The sequence below is a fragment of the Mycteria americana genome, chromosome 7, assembly GCF_035582795.1.
Source record: "Mycteria americana isolate JAX WOST 10 ecotype Jacksonville Zoo and Gardens chromosome 7, USCA_MyAme_1.0, whole genome shotgun sequence".
Lineage (NCBI taxonomy): Eukaryota > Metazoa > Chordata > Aves > Ciconiiformes > Ciconiidae > Mycteria > Mycteria americana.
Window position 1 is genome coordinate 14452015 of NC_134371.1, and position 15118 is coordinate 14467132.

Genomic DNA, 15118 nt, shown 5'->3' on the forward strand with positions numbered 1-15118 from the left:
GGCAATTTGTAATAAAACAAGGAAATGGTTCTGTGAATATTGTAAGCCCTGGGAAAAAGTTTTCAGACTGTACTTGATTCAAACAACTAGTCTCAAGTGAGCTTGAGGAACACCTTGCTTTTTTTTTTCCCCCTATGTTGGATGTTTATATCCTGTTCGAGTGGGTGGTTGAGTTCCTAGAGGAGAGGTTATTTCTGATTAAGGAGAGAAATGCTAGCTTGGACCAAGTTCTTCCTGTGTCAAAGCAGTGGTACAGCTGTGCTACATCAGCATGTGTTACCATGCTAGTGCACAGTCATAGAATCACAGAATCGTTTAGGTTGGAAAAGACCTTTAAGATCATCGAGTCCAACCATTAGCCTAACACTGCCAAGTCCACCACTACACCATGTCCCTAAGCACCTCATCTACACATCTTTTAAATACCCCCAGGGATGGTGACTCAACCACTTCCCTGGGCAGCCTGGTCCAATGCTTGACAACCCTTTCAGTGAAGACACTTTTTCCTAATATCCAGTCTAAACCTCCCCTGGCACAACTTGAGGCCATTTGCTCTCGTCCTATCACTTGTTACTTGGGAGAAGAGACCGACCCCCACCTCTCTACAACCTCCTTTCAGGTAGTTGTAGAGGGCGATAAGGTCTCCCCTCAGCCTCCTTTTCTCCAGGCTAAACAACCCCAGCTGCCTCAGCCACTCCTCATCAGACTTGTGCTCCAGACCCTTCACCAGCTTTGCTGCCCTTCTCTGGACACGCTCCAGCACCTCAATGTCTCTCTTGTAGTGGGGGGCCCAAAACTGGGCACAGTATTCGAGGTGCGGCCTCACCAGTGCCGAGTACAAGGGGACAATCACTTCCCTAGTCCTGCTGGCCACATATTCCTGATACAAGCCAGGATGCAATTGGCCTTCTTGGCCACCTGGGCACACTGCTGGCTCATATTCAGCCAGCTATCGACCAACACCCCCAGGTCTTTTTCTGCCGGGCAGCTTTCCAGCCACTCTTCCCCAAGCCTGTAGCATTTCATGGGGTTATTATGACCCAAGTGCAGGACCCAGTGCTTAGCCTTGTTAAACCTCATACAATTGGCCTTGGCCCATCGATCCAGCCTGTCCAGGTCCCTCTGCAGAGCCTTCCTACTCTCAAGCAGATCAACACTCCCACACAACTTGGTGTCATCTGCAAACTTACTGAGGGTGCACTTGATCTCTTTGTCCAGATCATTGATAAAGATGTTAAAGAGAACTGTCCCCAGTACTGAGCCCTAGGTAGGGAACATCACTTGTGACCAGCCGCCAATTGGATTTAACTCCATTCACCACAACTCTTTGGGCCCAGCCATCCAGCCAGTTTTTTACCTGTCCAAGCCATGAGCAGCCAGTTTCTCCAGGAGAATGCTGTGGGAAATAGTGTCAAAGGCTTTACTAAAGTCTAGGTAGACAATATCTACAGCCTTTCCCTCATCCACTAAGCGGGTCCGGGTCACCTTGACATAGAAGGAGAACAGGTTGGTCAAGCAGGACCTGCCTTTCATAAACCCATGCTGACTGGGCCTGATCACCTGGTTGTCCTGTACATACAGCATGATGGCACTCAAGATGATCTGCTCCATAACCTTCCCCAGCACCGAGGTCAGGCTGACAGGCCTGTAGTTCCCCAGATCCTCCTTCCAGCCCTTCTTGTAGATGGGTGTCACATTTGCTAACCTCCAGTCAGCTGCGACCTCCCCGGTTAGCCAGGACTGCTGGTAAATGATGGAAAGGGGCTTGGTGAGCACTTCTGCCAGCTCCCTCAGTACTCTGGGGTGGATCCCATCCAGCCCCATAGACTTGTGTGAGTCTAAGTGGTGTAGCAGGTCGCTAACCATTTCCCCTTGGATTATGGGGGCTTCATTCTGCTCCCTGTCCCTGTCTTCCAGCTCAGGGGGCTGGGCACCCTGAGAACAACTGGTCTTACTCTTAAAGACAGAGGCAAAGAAAGCATTAAGTACCTCAGCCTTTTCCTCATCCTTTGTCACTAGGTTTCCCCCCATATCCAATAAAGGATGGAGATTACCCTTAGCCCTCCTGTTGTCGCTAATGTATTAATAGAAACATTTTTTATTGCCTTTTACGGCGGTAGCCAAATTAAGCTCTAGTTGGGCTTTGGCCCTTCTAATTTTCTCCCTGCATAACCTCATGACATCTTTGTAGTCCTCCTGAATTGCCTGCCCCTTCTTCCAAAGGTCATAAACTCTCCTTTTTTTCCTGAGTTCCACCCAAAGCTCTCTGTTCAGCCAGGCTGGTCGTCTTCCCCACTGTCTCGTCTTTCTGCACGTGGGGATGGCCTGCTCCTGTGCCTTTAAGATTTCCTTCTTGAAGAATGTCCAGCCTTCCTGGACTCCTTTGCCCTTCAGGACTGCTTCCCAAGGGACTCTGTCAACCCATGTCCTAAACAGGCCACAGTCTGCTCTCCGGAAGACCAAGGTAGCAGTTCTGCTGAGCCCCCTCCTTACTTCTCCAAGAATCAAAAACTCTATCATTTTGTGATCACTATGCCCAAGACAGCCTCCAACCATCGCATCACCAACAAGTCCTTCTCTGTTCTCAAACGAGGTCTAGTGGGTCACCTTCCCTAGTTGGCTCACTCACCAGCTGTGTCAGAAAGTTCTCTTCCACACACTCCAGGAACCTCCTAGAATGTTTCCTCTCTGCTGTATTGCATTTCCAGCAGACATCTGGTAAGTTGAAGTCCCCCATGAGAATAAGGGCTAGCAAGTGTAAGACTTCTCCCAGCTGCTTATAGAATATTTCATCTGCCTCTTCACCCTGGTTGGGTGGTCTATAACAGACTCCCACCACAATATCTGTCTTGTTGGCCTTCCCCCTGATTCTTACCCATAAAGGCTCAACCCTATCGTCACCATCATTAAGCTCTAGACAACCAAAACACTCCCTAACATACAGGGCTACCCCACCGCCTCTCCTGCCTTGCCTATCCCTTCTGAAGAGTTTATAGCCATCCATTGCAGCACTCCAGTTGTGCAAATCATCCCACCGTGTTTCTGTGATGGTAACTATATCATTGTTTTCCTGCTGCACAACAGCTCCCAGCTCCTCCTGTTTGCTGTCCATGCTGCATGCATTGGTGTAGATGCACTTCAGTTGGGCTATTGATCCTGTTACCTTTTTGGTGGGAGAAGCTCTAATTCCTACGTGACCATTCTCAGGTGCTTCTGTGGTTTCTAACACGTCCATAGCCCTTTCATCTTTACTGGTGCATGGATCTCCATCCCCTACCTCAACTGAGATGGCTCACTGAAGGACCTCACTAGTCTCCACCTCGCCAGTCACCATCCTACTGTACCTGCTGCAGCACTGCTCCCATGTTGCATGGCAAAAAAGTTTTTATCCATGGAAAAATCTGTTTTCATTAACTTTTCTGATATGTAAACATTTGGGAACATATGTAAACATATGTAAACAAACCGTTGGCTCCCATATGTAACATGTTTCCTGCGGCCCTATCCACATGCTTTTTATAGGCAGCTTTTCAAAATGAGAAAGACTAGGACGTGCTCCATCATCCCTTGTGCCAGCTGCTGCAGGTCAGGCAGAGGGGAAGAGCAGGCCCCAGGGCCGCTGGGATGTGCTCCAATAAAGCAGTGTAACAACAGTAGCTCTTGGGCTCTTCGCTAGTTGGAAGAAAAGGGACTATATCAGATTATTTTGATTTCACCTATGGTGAGATTTGAAACCGGTTCTGTTAAAATAATTAAAATATCACTTAAACAGTTGCTGTTCTAGAAGTAAATATTGGTCCTCTTTCTTTTTTCCTAAATCTCTCTCCACAAATGCTAACAGAAATTAAGAGTGACTCATGAAATACGAAAAAGCTCTTGGATGGCTGGCCGATGAACATGGACACCTTAGATCAGCTACTTACTCCAGTGAAAAGGAGCAAGAGAGTGGAGAATCATCCCTTCCCTACAGCTAGCAATCAGACAAATACAAAGTCTGCCATTGAACAAAGATGGAAAATATTGTAAAAAGCAGAGGAGCCTAAAAAACTTTTGCAGAGACTTGTGAGAGGAGATGTCACTCTAGGTTGGTGGTCATTAAACTTTGCTCCACAGGTTCTAGGGATTCCTCAAGAGACCGATTAGTCCTAGGTGATGCACAAAGGGGACTAAGGACAGGGATTTTCCTGCTGTCAGTCTCGTATTTCTCATCACATTCCTCACCTCTACTGGGGAATGGCTGGAGATCAGCAAATCTCAGAAGCTGAAGACCGCTGGCAAATGTTCAGGAGCTGGCAGGACATGTATTTCTTTTTTTTTTTCTTTATGGCCTTGCTCACCCCAGAAGCAGTCAAGAAGAGCCTATTTGAAACAGCAACAAGAAAGAGGAGAAAAAAAGAGGCATCTGGCTTGGATCCTGGCCAATGAGCATGTGTGCTGTGCACCACCAGGACTGATGATCCTCATCATATGTATCTTATCACCCTGGGGCAGTGGCTGCTTTGCCTACTTGCTTCATACTTTTGGAGCTGAACTCTTGGCTTGTTAAGTATTTTTCCCAAGCCCTCACAGGCAGCAGAGCCCACAGAGGAGGGATGGAGCCTGGGATGCCACTCCAAGCCTCGTCATAGGTTAAAGAAGGCTGAGCTTAAACAGCTGGACTACACCAAAATTCAGCGCCTGTGTATAACATATACACAGCTTGTTTTCCACTCCCTCAGTAACACCACATCTGTAGGAATGCACAGCAACCAAACTCCATTAATTCCCTTGTAATGCAGCTCCTGATTTACAAGTCAGGAGCCTGGTTCTCACTTGCCAGGACTGTGTAGGCACTTGTCCTGTTTTCTGATAGAAATGACTAGGCAAACTGCCCCAGCCATCCTTGTTATTAATTTTTCCCACTGCATCCAGCTCCCTCTCTGTCGCTTAGCCACGGGCCCCAGTTAGCGCTTCATTCAAGCTGAGAGGAGTAGCTTGTACATGTTCAAGCATATACATGTATAAGCACTTCCCTTGGCAGGCAACAATTAGAAGAGTCTTACGGAGAGTCTAAAACATCACTACTGATGATACCAGCCAGGCTACCTGGTGGTAAAGGAGACTAACTGTGTCTTGGGCTAGGAAACAGCTGACTCAGATGCTGGCTTGAATGGAGCCAAGTTCAATAGCTCCTGCAGAAAGAGAGCAACTAAACATCAGGAGACAGTACAAGAGACCCAGACAAATCCTTTGAGGACAGTTTTGGTGAGGTAAGGGGTTTTTGTTTGTTTTCTTAAGACACTAGATGAGATTTATTGGTATAAGAGTCAGTGGCTTATTTAAACTAAGAATCAAATCATCACTGGGAAGTTTGTTATTTGGATGGTCATTTAATATTTATGAACAAGAATTGCCTGTAAATTAAGAGCTTAATCATCCAAGAAACACCAGCAGCAAATTTCTCCCCAATACAAATACAGGGAGATTCCTGAGCTATTAACCCAGAGTTGGCTTTTGCCTGTCTTGTTATAAAAAGAATACATGCAAACCTCCTTATAAAGCAATAAATTACAAATTAATTACAAAACACCCAAAAAGAACAGAGATGCAAACTGAGATGAAATGCCTAGATGGAAAATGGTAGGACTGGCTTCCTTCCAGAACGCTAACAGATCCCAGGACTCAGGGTCACGCCACAGCAGCCCACTCTCAGACAAACCTCAAAAACCCTCAAAAAGACATCAAAGTCTGCAGAAATGTTGCTGTGAAATAGATTCAGTAAAATATGCAGTATGCAAACCTTAATGTACTTCTGTGTGGACAGCAAGAGCAAGGAATTTGCAATAAACCTTGCACGCCCGTTATGTAAAGAGGAATGTATATATGTACATTGACCTATTTTTTCCCATAATTTTATTCAGATTTATGAATATAAGGATGTGGATATTTTTCAATACCTCCTATGTGATTGTTTTATCTCCTCCCAGGCCTCCTCACTTCATTTGCCTGATCCAACAGCAAGGAGCACACTCATAGCAATGTGTGCGACCAGCTCCCTGCTTTAAAGCTCCTCAGTTGAGGGTAGTTGTTTGCATAGCTCCTTTTTCTGTGGGTCTTGGATCAAGCCCCCTTGATGCCAGGCAGGCAAACCAGGCCATTAACCAGAGCTTGGCTGGAGGTCAGAAACTCTATCTGCGGCCTGCAAGCAAGCCAAAGGCCAGAGCCAAGCCAGGCACGTTGGGATGCCAGGAGTCTTCTAGCGAATCCAGGAGCTGGAGTCAGGTCACAGCTACCAGCTGTTGGCCAGGGAGGTTTGAGCTCTGGTTTGCTGATTTTTTCCTTCTCTTGGAGGACAGTTTGGGTTGCATTGACTTGGTGGGGCAGCAGGCGGCTTATTAACCCACACGAGCTCATACATCAGGTAAACAAATAACAAGGTAATATTGAGTGCGTTGAAGTTGCCTCACAACCACTTGGAGAATCTCTGATGATTTTCCACATCATCACAAGAGCAGGATGCATTTAAAGTGTCCTCTTCAGGTCCTCTGACTATCCAAGGGGATGGTGCTCAGGTGCTTATGATTGGGATAGTTGAGATAAGTAATTACTGCAATTACACTTATGCCTATGTGCCCCAGTACTAACGAGCCATATTGCATCTACCGTCACTGACAAAGCCACTGGAGACAAAGGCCACTGGAGACAGTTAGCAGCTCACAGGGCAGCTCCTTGAGCTGGTGTAGTCTATTCCTCTAGTTTGAATATTCAGGCAAATTTTCCTGCTGGCAGCCCCAGCTGACAGTCAGTGCATTACCCTGCTGTTTTCTCTTTCTAAGCTGTGGATTAGCAGAGTCTGGCAGCCACAGGTGAGGGGAAGTTCACTGATCTTTTGTGCCCTTCAACAGGACGAGGCACATGAGCATGCAGCTCTACTTCTTAGAGTGGAAGTCCAAATCTGCATTTTGCAAAGGAAAGTGTTAAAATGTCATCAAAGGTGAAAGAAGAAATTTTCAGGGTGAAAACGCCAATTTCAATGAAATTACAGCAGTAGCCCTAGATAAATGTGAGGGTGGGTTGGCAGTAAGATTGGAGGCAGTCCATTTACTGATTAAATTTGATTTTATACGTATAGCCATGCTAAACCCCAATTATTATTATTCAAGAAAAGCACCTGGATTAATCAGACCTGCCACATCCATCTTTTTCTAATGCCTATTCCACGTTTATCTGACTGGCTGTGACTCTGACAGAGGAAAACTTCACCAACTGATTTAAAACACTGATTAGTTTTACAGCCCTTATATTTCCAAGCTGCAGGTAGGGAGAGTCAAAATCAGACCTCCTCACTTTCTTCCCTTCCCTCCCAAACAGGGCTGGAAGAGCAAGCTGTGTGGCTCCAGAGGGACCTGGGGAACGTGCCCTCCAGCAGGGCTCCTGGGAGCATGGGGCCAGGTCTGGTGGCATTCCCAAGGTGCAGGTCAGTGCTGGAGTTTCTCCCCTGTTCCATAAGTAATGTCACAAAGAGCGAGACGCCTCAATATCACCATTTTTAATGTAGGTGACAAAGTCTAATTGCAGGGGAGCATAATGCGATCCAGTGTGGGGATGAAGGCAGGAATCTGTCTTGAGACGTAGGAGTATGGAAAACACCCAGTGCAACAAGTGACAGGCAAGAGACTGAGTGTTGCAGACGGACACACATGGCGTTGGAGCTGCTTTGGTCAGGGGGTGCCCCTCCACGGGGAAGATATTGCACAGGAGAAGATGTGATGAGAGGAGAAGGTGTCGGGATCGGGGCTGTGTCTGAGCCAGCCAGCTGTACGTCATGGGCAGTGGTGGAGCAGCTGGAGACCAGCTTATCTGACTGATCTGGACTTTATTAGCACTCCCATCCCCTCCATATCACTAGGTCTGGCACGTCATCCCGCTCACATCCAGTGATAACCCTGTGTCAGGGGAAGAGAGGATGCTTTTTAATAACGTATCTCCAAGAGAGGCAGTTCTGGCTCTTACCACCAGTGATAGCCGGGCTGTCTGAGTGAGGCGGGCTGAAGAAACACCCAGCCGAGCTCTGTAATTGTTTCTGGCCACTGATTGAATATAACAGCCTGTGGATTCTCAGGCTATTCCCTGCTGGCTGAAATGCCTGTGGAAGGACAGACTTTGCCACTACTCAGACAACTCTCTTGAGCCAAAGGAAATCTCTCCTTTATAGTTTCCTCCAGCAAGTGAGATGACATCAGCTCTGTGGGTGGACAAATGTATTGAAAACCTGTCAAAATCCATAGTATTTTCAGAGATGCAGAGATGTTCAAGCTAGAAATGCTGTCATAATCAGCTAGTCTCAACTCCTTCCTATCACAAAGGTTGGAGAATCTTACCTGTGCACTTCTACAGTTTCCAAAGCTAGAAAAATTGAATCTAAAGGCAGAGTTCAAATGTTCTGCAAGAAAGGAATTAGTACTGGAACAGACAGACAAGAGACAGAGTAGATTCTCCATTGCTTATGATTTTTTTCTTACAGCTGGATGATTTTCCTTAGGATAAACTGGTACTAATCAGAATTATTATGTTGATCTAAGATGTGCCAACTGGTATCCTCTGGTCTGTATTACACAGGGAATGTGAATGCTTTGTTCTACCTTTGGGATCCACAAACCTTTGAAACCTGGGATGGCTGGGAAATGGGTTTGTGGGCTGCATTTTGTGATGTGTGACAAATCTGCTCACCAGGAACCTAGCAACATACTGGGGAAAGTCTGGATGCTTGTGTGCATTTGTTTGGCTGCAGATTAAATATTGGCCATGAAATAACATCCCGAGAACATGCATAAATGGGTTTCACAATAGCCAGTCCGCAGTGTGCAGAACGATTCAGAGGGAGCCAAAAATTGGTTTCTTCTCCCTTTTTGATCTTTGGCTTCACTGTACCTTCCTCCTGTGAGTGAAGAATACAAAGCTGTGTGCTTGCTTTGTTAAACAATTCCAACTTTCTTTTCTTCATATGCAGAATGATTATAGTCCTCCTGCCCTCTCTTGCTTCCCAGAACATTTTCTTCCTTCAGTTCCAACAGACCAGTTTCCAACACTTAGTTTCAATGCTCTGAAGCCTCCCCTGAATTTAACAGTGATATGGTAAGATTTTGAAAGTTAATAACACATTTTTATGGAGAGGAAAAGCACTTGAAGAAAAGCACGGGAAATTATGCACAGATCAGAATTTCTGAAAGATTTTGCAAGTTCATGAAGCCTTATAAATACAAAATGGGCTTCTCAGAGGGACAGCCTGAACACTTCCTGAAGCCAGGAAAATCACCATGTAAATAGTCTGAGCACAGTGCAATGCTTTCTGCATACTTCCTGGCAATGCAAATGCTAGCAGCCCTCTTCTCAGAGGTCCTACCTTTATAAGCAACCACCAGCACAGCTTGTGTCTTTGCTGTTTTCGTCAACCTGTTTTTGAAGAGCTGCCTGACTTCTATTCCATGCACAGTTTTGCAGTTCCCTGAGTGTCAAATCTGGGATGGGATTTCCACCCCTCCTTTGCTTCATCACTGCCAACTCCACATGGTTTCTGATCTCTCCCCAGGCCAACCTTGCTTACTCCACAGCTTTTACCCTCGCAGTCTGAGCTGGGCTCCTAGTGCAACCTCAGTCTGTTGTTTCCTAGAGGGCAGACAACCCAGCAAAGGGAAACATTTTAGGACTTATTCCTCCTCATTCCCTTCCTTTGCTTCAATCTGGTATCAAAAGCTCTTTTCAAAGCATCCCTCCTGCTCTTGGCAAATATTCAGAATAATTTGGCTTTCCCTCTCTACTCTGGAAAGATTTTTCTTTTCTCTCTGTCACTTAGGCATGGGCAAAGATCTAATATTATGCTTGCTGAACAGCTCTGTAAAAGAATCGGAGGTAATATAGCCAGTAGGAGCGAGGACTTGTGGTGGTGGTGAGTTTGGCCAGAATTTTTGTGCTATGTGCCATTATGCCGTGTGTACACACAGAAATGTGACTTCATGGCAGAATAATACATTGGCTGTGACAAAAGTCTGCGGTCAAGAGATGAGACAATCTTGACTTATTGAGGACACAGGTAGTAGAAAGTCCGCATGAGCTAATGGGAATATGATGCAAAATATCCAGGGCCAGACTAGGAGATGAGGGTCTTTGGCTCCTACTGGTGAACAGCCTGTGAATGCTAATGCTGCTAATTAGTTAAGGGAGATGCTGTTATAAATAGAAGAGCCGACTGAATCTTTTTATGGCAGATAAGCTGTACAATGAATTTAGTCATTTCCTGTTTAAGAGCATGGTGATATTTATAAAGCTATTTTTAATTGTTCATTACTGATAATTACTTGGTTTAAAAAAGAGACAGCATTATGAAAGAAGTGAACTATATGTTTATCAGAAATTAACATCAACCAAAATGCCCCCGTCAAGTTGGCTACCAGAGAAGGTTGGCTAGGTAGCAGACACATGTACTTTTACCCAATACAACAATGACTTTCTGGCTGACATGAATTTTGAGCACTCGCATTTCTCCTCTCACCATGTTTCTTTTACTGTAAAATAAGCTCCTTTCTCTCTGTCCATGGGACAGGGGACAGCGGGACTTTGCCTTAAACAGGGAAAAGCGATTATCTGCAAAGCCCAGACTTTGTTTGAATTGCTGTTCTCACGAGAAGAGTGACCCATGATACATGACATAAATTCCTATGTCAGAAAATCCCCTGATCTTTAACACGTGGGGAGTTGCAGCAGGCTAACAGCTGGTGCTCCATCGCTCGTGTCCAAATGTTGTTGCCCATGTGCTTGACAGTGAATTAGCTGCTAATAATGGATAGCCTGACTCTTCTGGAGTGAAACATTTACAAGAACCAACATGCTGCCAAGTTTAAAGCCTGGGAACACAAGGCAATTTCAAACCTGTCATTTCCTCACAGAAAGGGGATTATTGCTTTGTTATCAGTGAAGGTACTATGTTATGTAGCTTTCCTGCCCTTGAATTATCTAGGTCATATGGGATGGCCGTGGGTTATATTGAAAAATACATCTTTGGGGTCTGTGTGTTTATATAACCTATATATGTCTATATAAACATCTCGCATGGAATTCACTGCTTATGTATATACCCAGTGCAGTTGCACAGACCACATACATATAAGCGTCAGTACTTATAAACTCGCCAATTGCCTTAGACAGCCTCTGTAACAAAGATTTATCGTGAGCTTGGCTCCCACTGTTTTCAGCGTTCAAGGTGCTTCCCGTGATAGGTATAAGGAATCAGCGCAGTACCTGAGGCACAGATTGAAGGTAAAGTTGGCAAATACCCTTGCTTTATTCTTCGTGCCATAAGCCTTTGGCTTGTAGAGTTGAACTCCACTGCTTTATCCAGTGAAAGGTGCTCTGATAGCCATCTCTTGATCACAGCATTTCTATAGCTGTGTTTATTTCTGTTAGTCAGTACATAAAGGATCTGGTAAATTATAAAGTTGCCAGTTCACACAGAGCGTGGGTTGTGCTGTTGCATCAAGAAAGAAGCAGCTGAACCTGCTTTCACTGTGGGTAAGGCATCTCATGCTCACTGCTGGGTTTTGCAAGGCATTTCTGTGGTTCCTGATGCTCAGAGTGTACATACTGGAGCTTCAGGTAATGCATTCACATGCCTGTACTGCAGAAAAGTGAGAGATGCAGCTGGATTGGGCCTAGTTTTTGCAAAAACTTGGAATCCTAAATCAGAAGTGGTGTCTCAGCCATGCTCTGGCTTTTCAGTAAAGCCATGCATCTGCTGCTGAACATCCCTTTTACTAGTTAAAGAGCAAGAACCACAGTGGACAAATTCATAGTAAGCTACTGGTTTGTAGAAGAAACCTTCTGCAATCATAAGCCTTGTTTCATTTTCGATACAACATCGAAGCATACAGTGATAATAAAATACACTAATGTTTTGTTCCTATCTGGTAATTAACAATATAAATATTCTTAGGGTGCTCTCCAGTCTTTTCTTTTGCACATTTATTTCATCCGCTTCACAGTCTTTAGTTACACTGGACTGAAAAATCACATTATTCAGAATGTACGTATTTCTTGAGGAACAGTTTTAACTTGAATATAAGTTGTTTTCTTGCAGCTCCTCAAAAAGCTAAGAATGTATTCAGAGTATCCAAGGCTAATATCCTGTAGTTTTCCAACAGAAGTTTTCATCATGATCTACAGAAAACAGCATCCAGCCTTACATGAGATATAACAATGATTCCATCATCTTGTGTAATGAAACAAATATGTATGTGTGAGGTATCTACACATCTATAGTATATGCCTATATATATACATATATATATATATCTTTGGCACTTCACACATAAGACATGTAAGTTAAAATAATGTGTTTGAATATTTAGACTATAAACAAAACATGGGTTATGAACTTGGAATAAATTCTTATAGTTAATATGCATATGCATTTACCTTTGCAGGGCAGTACCTGCTTAATAAAATGGTGTTGTACTGCAGAATTGCCTTTGATTTACAGCAGCAACAATGTCCTGATTGACTCAAAGGAATTGAGACAGCAGGTCTGGCTCTGTCATGAGATTTAATGGGTTTCTTTTAACTGTTTCTTTCTAAGTGCAAGGCAGCTGCATCAGTCAGTAGGCACTGGCATGTTTTAAAAGGGCACTTCCCTCACAAAATCAGGTATAAGTCATGGGAAATTTAAATTCCTCACTGCATGAAAAACAGAGGGTGAAGAGAGGCTGTTTGGAGGAGGGCTCATTGTTCGAGAATTTCTTTTAGGAAGCATTTCATCAGTAAATCTGTAGACTTCGCTGCTTCTTATTCTGAGCCAAGTAGGAAAAAACATAATTTTTCCTGTCAACACCTTGGATTAAAAATGATGAAACAAGCATTTGTGGCATGTTAATTGTTCCTTGGGTATTTGCAACCCCTGCACAGAATGGGTGTGAATATTAACTCCGGCAAGTAGCAGGCTCACCACATGGGGAGGCCGTATTAGCCGAATGTATACGGTCCCCAGTAGGCTCCCTACCCAGACAGCGTGTGCACGACAAGGTCAGCTCGACCTTCCTTAACTGTTAGCTGGATCAGTAAATATGGCATTACAGAGCTCGCAAAGCAAAGCAACAACGCAGCCTGCGATGGAGAGAGGGGAGGAAGATGGGTTTGGAGTAAAACTATTATTCTTTAAGAAGCCCATAGCTATAAAACCATGGCACAGCAATGTTTAGTAGACGTTTCCATCTCCCATGTAAACATCCAACTCACTTGTCCATCACACAGGTACACAAACACAGCTTCTATTTTTCCCAAAGACCTATGGTCATGTTAAAGCAAATAGCTGGTGCGCTAACATTTGGATTCACCTAAGATTAGCTGGAGTAGCATGTACTTACACCCAGAAATTGTCAGCATAATCTACCATCAAAGCAAGAACTGTATTTTTATGACTGCATCTAAATATGTCTTCTAGGGCTTTGTTTTCTCTTGATATTTCATTCTGCTCAGATCTCCAGATGTGCACACACATCTGGAAATGCAAGGAAGCGCTGTAAGCGAAGTGACAGCAGAACCAGAGTGGCCAGGGCTGGTCTTTCCACTCAGGTCCTGAGAACAGTATTCAGAGGAGGCTGACTTGCCTGCCTCTGTGCTGGAGCTCTTTGACTCCCCAGAGGCCGTCAGTGTGAGTAGCACTTTGATAAAGTCAGGTTACTTGGTCTGATCTAGGAGGTAAAGTTAGAAATCAAATGTGCAGTAAGCTTTCATATTCATCCAATCTCTCATTACCGTTGTGCCTAATACAACTCTTAATGCATTTATTCTTGCAATGCTGTCTTGGGGCAGAATGGTTCTGTAATCCTGATTTTGCAGAGAGGGAGCTGAACTGCAGTCACCTGGCAAAGGTCAGGCAGGAAAGCCGGAGGCAGAAAAGGGAGCAGGACAGCTTTCTTAAACCCTTAGAAACATTCCTGCCCATCAGACTAATCCTGTGGGGGATGAGGATTGAGCAGGGCAGGCATGGAGCTGTGACTCACTTTTACTCTTTCAGTGCCGTACACTAATAGATGTCTGTGTCAGCCAGAGGTAAGAGCGGTACCAGCTGCCTTCCTGGGATATGTATCGGTGACACTTGCTTTTGAGTTTGGGCACCCAGGATAAGGACAAAGCCAAAGCATCCCCTCAAGTTTCATTTCAAAGCTGCTTCTGAGGGATACAAAGGGATCGTGGTGAGAAATGACAGCAGGGAGGGCAGGAGGGAGAACGGGTAAAGAGGGCATTCTTGAAGGAAAATACAAGGTTTTGGAAAGAGGCATCCAGCCTCACTTAGTGCTGGGAGAAGAGGCTCCCAATGCTGCGGTAGTGGCACCGACAGCTCAGGAGTGAACATGCTCTGCCTCTTTGGCAGTGAACTTGCTTTGGATTTATTCTGGTAAGTGTTGGGGAGCAGAAATGAGACCCTCTTCTGTTCTTCATCTCTCTTTGGAGTCAAAGGAAAGAGTCACCTTGGGTCCTCCTCCCAGCCCACTCCCTGGCTGCTGCCTTGCGATGCTGCCCTGAGGCTGCTCTCCTCCCACCCGTTGCGACCCCTGTGGCAGATGCTGACAGGTCTGGATGATGGCACCTCTTCTCTCGGGACACACTCTCATCGGAGAATGCCAAGACATTTTGGGCAGCATCAACAGCCATCACCCGTCTGTCATTAGCAGCCTGGCTGATTTCAGCGTGCCTTTTTGGGAAGGGACTAGGGAGACAGCCCCAAGATGCATCTAATCATCTGTGATTTTTGCAGTGATGCATTATCATCAATTGCAATCATGCAATTATCATTGCACCCTGTGTCACATGGTTCTTACTTACACATAAATTCCTGCTTTGCTTTGCTTTGCTTTCAGTTTTCTTTGCTGTCCCCAGGGATTAATGCAGCTTGTTGTTGTGAATCCAGCTAGACATGGGGCAGAGCTAAGAGGTCATGTTCCAAGATTAAGTTTTGAACTTGGTCTCTTTCCTAGCTTTGATTTTGTGACCAGGATGCAAATCAAGTATAAATACATGGGCCTTGAGTCTGTCTTAAAAAACTTTCTAAGATATCTTAGTGATGCTCCTGTTTGACACTGCTATGTGA

The 15118-nt window shown here is 44.9% G+C and overlaps 1 protein-coding gene across 1 annotated transcript in view; it reads left to right on the forward strand.

Annotated features, from left to right (window-relative positions):
- CCDC50 (coiled-coil domain containing 50) overlaps positions 1–9483 on the forward strand; it is a 193274-nt gene extending 183791 nt beyond the window's left edge. Inside the window, exon 13 of the transcript XR_012776445.1 lies at positions 9473–9483. The gene's annotated coding sequence lies outside the window, so the exon portion shown is untranslated. The remainder of the gene's footprint in view (positions 1–9472) is intronic.
- Positions 9484–15118: the final 5635 nt, after the last annotated feature.